The 7,903-nt window shown below is 36.1% G+C and overlaps 1 long non-coding RNA gene across 1 annotated transcript; it reads left to right on the top strand.

Moving 5' to 3' along the window:
- On the top strand, positions 584-4,382 carry LOC109235046. Its single transcript, XR_002069301.1, has 3 exons — positions 584-866; positions 3,455-3,517; positions 4,252-4,382. It is a non-coding gene; the product is annotated as an uncharacterized LOC109235046 (long non-coding RNA).

The following is a 7,903-nucleotide window of genomic DNA, read 5'->3' as shown; positions in this document are numbered from 1 at the left end:
ACGGTTGATAAAATGCTCAAGTCGGGTTTTACTATCTCTAGGTTCAACGCTTTAATTGGGACTATCAATCTCTTAATTTCATCCCAAATTCTTGTTAGCCAAATTTTCACTACTAGAAAATGGGCCTATGGCAGCGGATTTTTTGCAACGGTTCAAAAATCGTTACTATAGATGGGTTATTGCTACAGTTGTAACCATTGCAATAAGAAATGGGTACTACCGACACACTTTGACTATAGAACCGTTGTAGTTGAGTGGGAACCGTTCCTATTGGTGTCTGGTTTTGCAGCGTTTATCTGAACCGTTCCAATTGATATATCTATTGCAACGAATCTTGATAAAAGAATTCGATTGGAACAATTATTAATTCCCTCCTAATTTCCCCTCTCAATTTTCGTGGAACCCGCCATAACCTCTCTTCTTTTACATTCTATTTTTTTTCTTTATTAATATTTTTTATGTGATAACAATTAATTAACGTTTAACCAATAAGTTAGGCAAAATAAACAAGTTGATTTCTAACCTTCCATTATCTCTCGGCAAACATAAACCCAAAGAATACCCAGATCCTATAAGGCAAAAAGAAGGATTCTTTATGGAATTAAACCTCAACCCATAACCAAATTCGATAAATCAAAGATGAGAACCAATTTGGTCATACTATTTGGGCGCGATTGAGATTTCTATAATTTTTCAATTAGGGTTTCGATTTGGTCATTCATACTACTTGAAAGAAGGAAGAGAAAGACGAGAGGTTGACGCTAATAAATAGCAAAAAAGGGACACTCAACCAAATTTTCTTCCATCTCTTCGATCCCGTTCCTCGCTGAAAATTGTCGCTAGTAGTTGTGGGAGAAACCATCGATGTAAGTATTTTAACTTTTTTTTATAAATTTGGGATAACCCAAAAAATCCTCCGGCAAAACTTTCATTAATCGCCTCCAGACGACCTAACCTCCCACGGCAAAGCTTTTTTTTTTTTGCTTTAAAGGCATCCAATGTTAGCCCTCAAGCACTGTAACATAATGTTCTTTGCCCAATTTCATTCGCTTGGTCTACATTAATTTTCTTCGCTATTGTGGGTCAAAAAAGTCGAGGTTTCTTAATTTTCTTTATCGTGGGTCAGATTCAAGGTAAGTCCAACTCATTGCTTCTTCTATTTTATTCTAGTTCTTAAAAATTTCTCATCTAAGTGGGTGAACGTATCTCTAGGTTAATATTAGATTTTGAGGCTGTAATTATGTGGGTAAATAGTTTTTTTAAATATACTTTGCTATGTGATCGATTTTGATGTTTCAATAGGTGAGTTGCTCGTTTGTTGGGGTTAAATTTGAGCTCAATCGAGTATGTCATGTACCTCCAATGTTCGATAGAATGCCGGCCTAATAGTAGCAAGTATGCTTGTCACATTCCTCTTCTTTGTTGCAAGAGTTAGTCACCATTAATGTCCCTAGATAATATTGTCGCGCTTAGGCTATATTTGGTTTAGTCCATTGTGTGGTGTGCATTCTTCTCAGGCGGGAGGTGTTTTAAAACTTGTGGTATCTGTCGTTTTGTTATGTGTCCTATTTAGTTAGTGAAACTGTATGGGGATAAGGGGAGAACCTGATATTATGACAGGAGTTGAAGCTACTCAGTGGTTGTATTGGCATTATTGCTGATGGACCTTGAAGCATCAAATATTTACATTTATAATTCCTTTCAACATTAAAACTTACTATTCGGGTTGTCTCCAAAGTGTAGTACATGATGAGTCGAACTGAATTTAGCTGCGTATTCTCTGTGGCAATTTGCAGATTGCTGGTGCAGTAGTGGTAAAAAGATATCCGTGAGAAACTCTTGTGCCCTTAGACATCAGGGGAAGTGAATTTGGTGATAAATTTTCAGTGTTTAAAATTCTCTTTACATCGTCTTGTTACTCTAGTGGAGTTGTGTTGCTTGTTTCAAAACTAGAGCTACATTTCTAAGGATTCATGTCATGTATAGTTTTAACTTCAAAAGAACTTTTTTTAAATAATTTTCTTGACATTTGCTCCTGCATTAGGTGTTTTTTGTTAACTTATAGGTCATAAAGAGATTATAAGATCATTCAGTTATATTTCATTAGAAAAATTATGTTATAGTCAATAAGAAAAGATTCAAAGAGCTAACTTTGATGGAAATATATTCTTTGCCAGCTGAAGTCCCATAAAAGAATCGTCCACACAAATCCCCTTATCTCTCTTGATTTTAAATGTTCCCAAGATAGGAAATTAAGTTTGCAGGCAGACATTAAATTAGTCTGACGATTAATTTATCCTTTCTAAAGTTTCTTTCATCAGAACTATACTTTTTGTGCAAACTATCTGAGGGTAAAAATTAAAATAACTGTAGATTTGTGTAATATTTGAAAAGATTAATTGGCCTAAATATTTTCAATCTATAAATTTGCTTGTCTTAATATTAACATTATCAAGGTGCTAAATTTATTGTACCCCATATATTTGAAGCTATTAGGAGCTTATAATAAGTGATTCTAGAACTTTGATGCTTGCATGTGTTGTCATTGCTATTTCTTTATTTCTCAATGAGAAATTACACTTAGGAAGCTATTGTTTTGTTTTCCATTTTTATATAAGATCATCTCTTTTTTGTATCTTAGTGTTTAATTTGTTATTTTCTTTTTTATAATTTAATATTGATGATTATCTCACCAGAATTCACATTTAACTATTAAAATATAGTGTACCATATTTTTGAACTTTTTTGTCCACAATTGTATGTTTTTTATTGCGTTTAAGTTGTGGCCAGGAAGTTATTGGTTATATCACCAGAGCTGTTATGTATGGGAAATCTAGAGTGGAATTCATAGAGATCAGCTAGTATCACACCATATGTCTAGTGGTTGATTGTAACTTATGTAGCCTTAAGAGATTTACTTCATTTGCAGTGATTGCCAATGACAGAAAGTTGGACGTGTTCACACTTATGATGAGTTGTTAGTTAGATAACTATTTATCACACTGTTTTTAGTAGAAAATAGTTTTATCTTTAATTAATTATTTAGCTTTTCATTGTTAAAGTCTGAACTTTGATATTCAACAGGTTCCATGTGAATTTAAGTTTGAAAACCCTAAGTACTTCTAAAGTTAGGAGTAAAGCATATGGATATTGCCGATATATATCTATTACTTTGGTTGTGTAAGACTCTGTTGTTGTTATATGTTGATTCAGATAGAGTGACTTTCACTTGTGCTTGTAATATCATTTATTTTGTATTCTCATACACATGGTTTGTCCCTCAGAAGCTTAAAATTAGTTTCTTCTCAAGTGCGTAAAACGGACATGCTAAAAATTAAATACATGAGTCAAGAACTGTTTGCAGTACTTTCGCTTCTTTAGGAAGAGTTGTTGTTATGTTGGAATGACTTTATGTGCTTTCAAACTGATATCTCGATTTTTTCTCTTCTTACAGGTGGATATGTACAGAAGAAATATAAATGAGGTGAAATTTGACCGAGGCTAATTTTGCTAATAGGTAATTGTCATCTACCTTAGTCTTGAATTTGAGAAAACATTGGTCGATAATTGCAAACTTTTTGTCGTTTCTATTTGTTATTTCCCCAGTATTGCCCATTCTATAAAATATTTATGTCCTCTCTCAAGCTGATATGTAGATTTGTTAAATTTGGCTTGTATAGTTCCTGTCTTAAACATGAGTTTAGGCTTGTGATCAGAAATACTGAAAAGCCAATGCCTACCGAAATTAGTTTTAGATATTTATTCTTCACCTATTATTCCTATTGGCCTCATTTTGCTTATTGTACGGAGTTCTAGGTCCGTTCATTAACCAAATAATTGTAGAACCAGTGTGAGCTTGATTAACTTCAATCTATTTCTGAAATATAATGTTCTTTCTTTCTCTTGTTTATTTGGTCTATTAATTGCTTCAAAGTGTACTGCTCATTTTCAAGTTCAGTTGCAATTTGTTTCCCGTTGGTTTTGTTGATTTTATCTTTGTTCTGGCCCTTCTTGCTAACTATAGTAGCCTATCATTTCCACTATGGTGAAATAAGAAGGGTCAGAATAATACATGGTGCCATAGAGAAGATCTCATTTATCACTCAGAATAATACAGACAATATTTGAATACTGGCTGTGCCCACTTAATGTACATTCTACCTTTATGATGTGTCACGATATTAGTCTATTCATTGAAAACATATTCTTTTGTGAATTATTTATTGATTATTTATTTATCATCTTTTGTAGGTGACAAAAATGACCCGAGAGTAGCCAAAAACAATGGAAATCTTATTTAAGAGTATTGACAGATTGTTGTTCCATTAGATTTCTAGCAATCCATCATTTTTGAAACCTTTTCAATGTATGCTAACTCTTGATTGTGAAACAATGTTGTAATTATTTTTCATTTTATATATGGATAATAGTAGTTGGAAATTTTGGATTATTTTGGTTGATAAATAGCTTCCTTTCATGGTTTGTAATAATATCAGTGTATTATATTATATCATGTAGATAAATAGTTTTTTTATAATCAAATATATAAAAGAATAGCCGTTGCAATAGCTCCCCGTAGCCGTTACAAAATGTAATAAGAATTCGTTACTATAGAATCAAAAAATCGTTGCAGTACCCTCAGGGGCTATAGCAAAAGATTATGTTGCAACGGTTCAAAACCGTTGCCATAGACCAGAATAACTGTGGCACTAGATAAAAAGGAAACCGTTGCAATAGATACGGCTACTGTAAAAGAATTTTAACCGTGGCAAGAAACCATTGCGATAGATCTATTAGCACGTGACCTGATGGAACGGAGCCAAAACCGTTGCAATATTGCAACGGTTTTCCTACCTACGGCAACGGTATGACAACCGTTGCCATAGGCCTAATTTCTGGTTGTGGTGCAGACCGTAGAACAAGAGACATGCGGCCGCAATCCAGAATTGCGCGGCCGCAGATCCAGTTCCTATCAAGTCTCAAAGCAAAGTGCGGACTGCACATGGAATTGTGCGGCCGCAGAACCTCAGAAAGGGCAATTTTGTTCGAAATTTCCAGCTTTGTATAAATAGGATAGTTTCACGAATTTAGGTCAAGTTTTGAATATTGGTCCTGCTGTAGCCATTTTTACTTACTGCTTTAGGCAACTTTAGCTCATTTTAGTGATATAACATTGAATTTTTGTCTTTTAATCTTTGAATATGAGTTTTATCATTTTTTTTCTTCCTTGTTTTTTTCTATACCCATTATAAGTAGCTAGATTTTTAACTAGGGTTTTGACCCAGCCCTAGTGTGTAAACCTAATGGGTGTTTGATTTATGGCTTGTTTATGGTTGGTGTTGATTATTTAGCCTTGTTCTTGATTTTTATTGTAGAATTAATGGTTGCAATGCCTACTTGACTTGGTCTCTACTTGAGAAAGAGAGACTTAGTCTAGGAACAAATCCTGGTGCGGCCGCATAGGGTCCTTCTGCAGACCGCACAAATCTGAGTGCGATTGCGTGGCTGACTTTTGCGGCTACACAATAATTGTGCGGTCTGCATTTCCTTTAGGTTTGAAATGAGACTTCTCTGAACTTGAACTCTAGCATAGCTTCTGCGGCCGCACAATAATTGTGCGGTCCGCACATTACATTAGGGCTCTGACAGACTTCACTTCGCCTTCTGCGGCCGCAAATAGAATTCTACGGTTCACACTTGAGCCTTTTTGCCTGATTTTGGTTCTTCAGTTCAGATCACTCCTTCTTGAGTTGGACTTCATATTTGTGGCTCATTTTCCAACACTATTGCAATTTAGCATATTTCATCAGTTTTCGGGAATATAATTAAACACTTTTGGACTAAAACAAAATCTAAAATGCGCTAATAAGTAGTCAAAATCCCCACTTATCAACTCCCTCAAACTTCAGCTTTTGCTTGTCCTCAAGAAATTAAAGTAATTCCCACCTCCACAAGTTAAGAGTTATTCCAGCTAATCTAAGGTGCATGAATCACACATCAATTGGGACCAACAGTTACCCACAACACTTATGAATTATCAACAAGACAATTATTTGAATTTTAAAGCACAAATAGTTCTAGTGTGACACTTGAGCATCAAGAGTTGACTCTATTCATCAAGGAAGCTCGCTCTTTCATGTAGGTCATATTGGATCCCAAACTCCTCCTCCTCTATTCATCAAGTTCAGTCATCTTGAAATCACGCAGGGCTTTTTCAGAATGTAATGAAGGCTTTTGTACTGAGGTAGGAAATGTTGGAATAGAACGGATTCATCTTTCTTTAAGTACATCATTTTCTCTTTTTGGCTCATGTTTCTCCTTCTTTGTTTTCTCCATGCTTTGCACCATTGCTTTTCTTTGAATCCCTTCAAATCTTCAACTTATTAACTTTTTTTTTGCATTTTTCTTTTGTTCTTTCTTTGTGCCTTTATACCACTTTTAAACTCCTTGTCTCTCCCTCAAACTTATGTTGTAGCCAATTGTTTCTCACGAGTGTTAAGGAAAGCTCGGGTGCCAAGAGAGGTGTAACGAACCGACCGATCGTTTTGAGAATTAACGCCCCGATATCCTATTAACTGCTTTTCCCGTATCTTTTTCTGCTATTGTGATTTGCCGAGATGGTTTATTTTGAGTTTCGGAGTGATTTGGGAAACTTAGTCCCTAAATGAGAGTTTAAGTCTTAGAATTTGGACCGTAGTCAGAACAGTGTGAAGACGGCTCCGGAATAGAATTCCGTCAATTCTGTTAGCTCCGTTGGGTGATTTTGGGCTTAGAGGCATGTTTGGATTGTGTTTTTGAGGTCCGTAGCTCATTTAAGCTTGAAATGGCAAAAGTTGAATTTTTGGAGTTTCGGGTCGATAGTGAAAATTTTGATATCGGGGTTGGAATCCGATTCCGGAAGTTGGAATAGGTCCATAGTGTTGAATATGACTTGTGTGCAAAATTTGGGGTCAATCGGACGTGATTTGGTTGGCTTTGACATCGGTTGTAGAATTTTGAAATTTCAAGTTCATTAAGTTTGGATTGGAGGGTGATTTGTGATTTTAGCATTGTTTGATGTGATTTGAGGGCTTGATTAAGTTTGTATGGTGTTTAATGATTATTTGGTATGTTTGGTTGAGGTCCTGGGGGCCTCGGGTTTGTTTCGGATGCTCAACGGGTCATTTTTGGACTTAGAGAAGTGACAAATTTTCTGGTGTTTTGTTGCAGAGAAATCCTTCATCGCGTTCGCGAGAGGAGCCTCGCGTTCGTGTAGAGCATCTGGGAGAGGCAGCTAAGTTGTACTTCGCATTTGCGATGATGCTCCCGCATTCGCAAAGGTGTGGAACCTTTAGCCTACGCATTCGCGACATGGCCCTCGCGTTCGTGAAGGGACAACCGGTGTAAACTACACGTTCGCGAGAGAACCCTCGCGTTCACGAAAGAGGAAGTTTGGCCAGTGGGATTTTGTTCATTGCGTTCGCAATGGTAGTCTCGCGTTCGCGAAGAAGAACGCATCTGGGCAGAGTTTAAAGTCCAAAAACGAGGGTTTGAGTTCATAACTCAAAAAATGGATTGGGAGCTCTGTAGGAGGCGAAATTTGGAGAGATTTTCGGAGGAAGTTTGTGGGTAATGATTCCTAACTCCTTTTTGATATATCCCATTAACCAAATCTTAATTTCATCATTTAATTACGGATTTGGGGTGAAAATTGGGAAAAATTGAGAAAAGTTCTTAGGCTGAATTTTGGGATTTTGATCGAGATTTTGGTATCGGATTTGAGTGAATTTGGTATGGTTAGACTCCTGAGTGAATGGGTGTTCATAATTTGTTACTTTTACCCGATTCCAAGACGTGAGCCCGGGGAGGATTTGCTTTGGGACTACAGAACGGTATTCCGGGAGATCCCCTTGCCTGTTTACTT

This window comes from Nicotiana attenuata, chromosome 11 (genome assembly GCF_001879085.1).
Source record: "Nicotiana attenuata strain UT chromosome 11, NIATTr2, whole genome shotgun sequence".
In the NCBI taxonomy this organism is placed as follows: Eukaryota; Viridiplantae; Streptophyta; class Magnoliopsida; order Solanales; family Solanaceae; genus Nicotiana; species Nicotiana attenuata.
The sequence above is the reverse complement of the archived record's forward strand: the minus strand, read 5'-3'. Positions and strand labels throughout refer to the sequence as shown.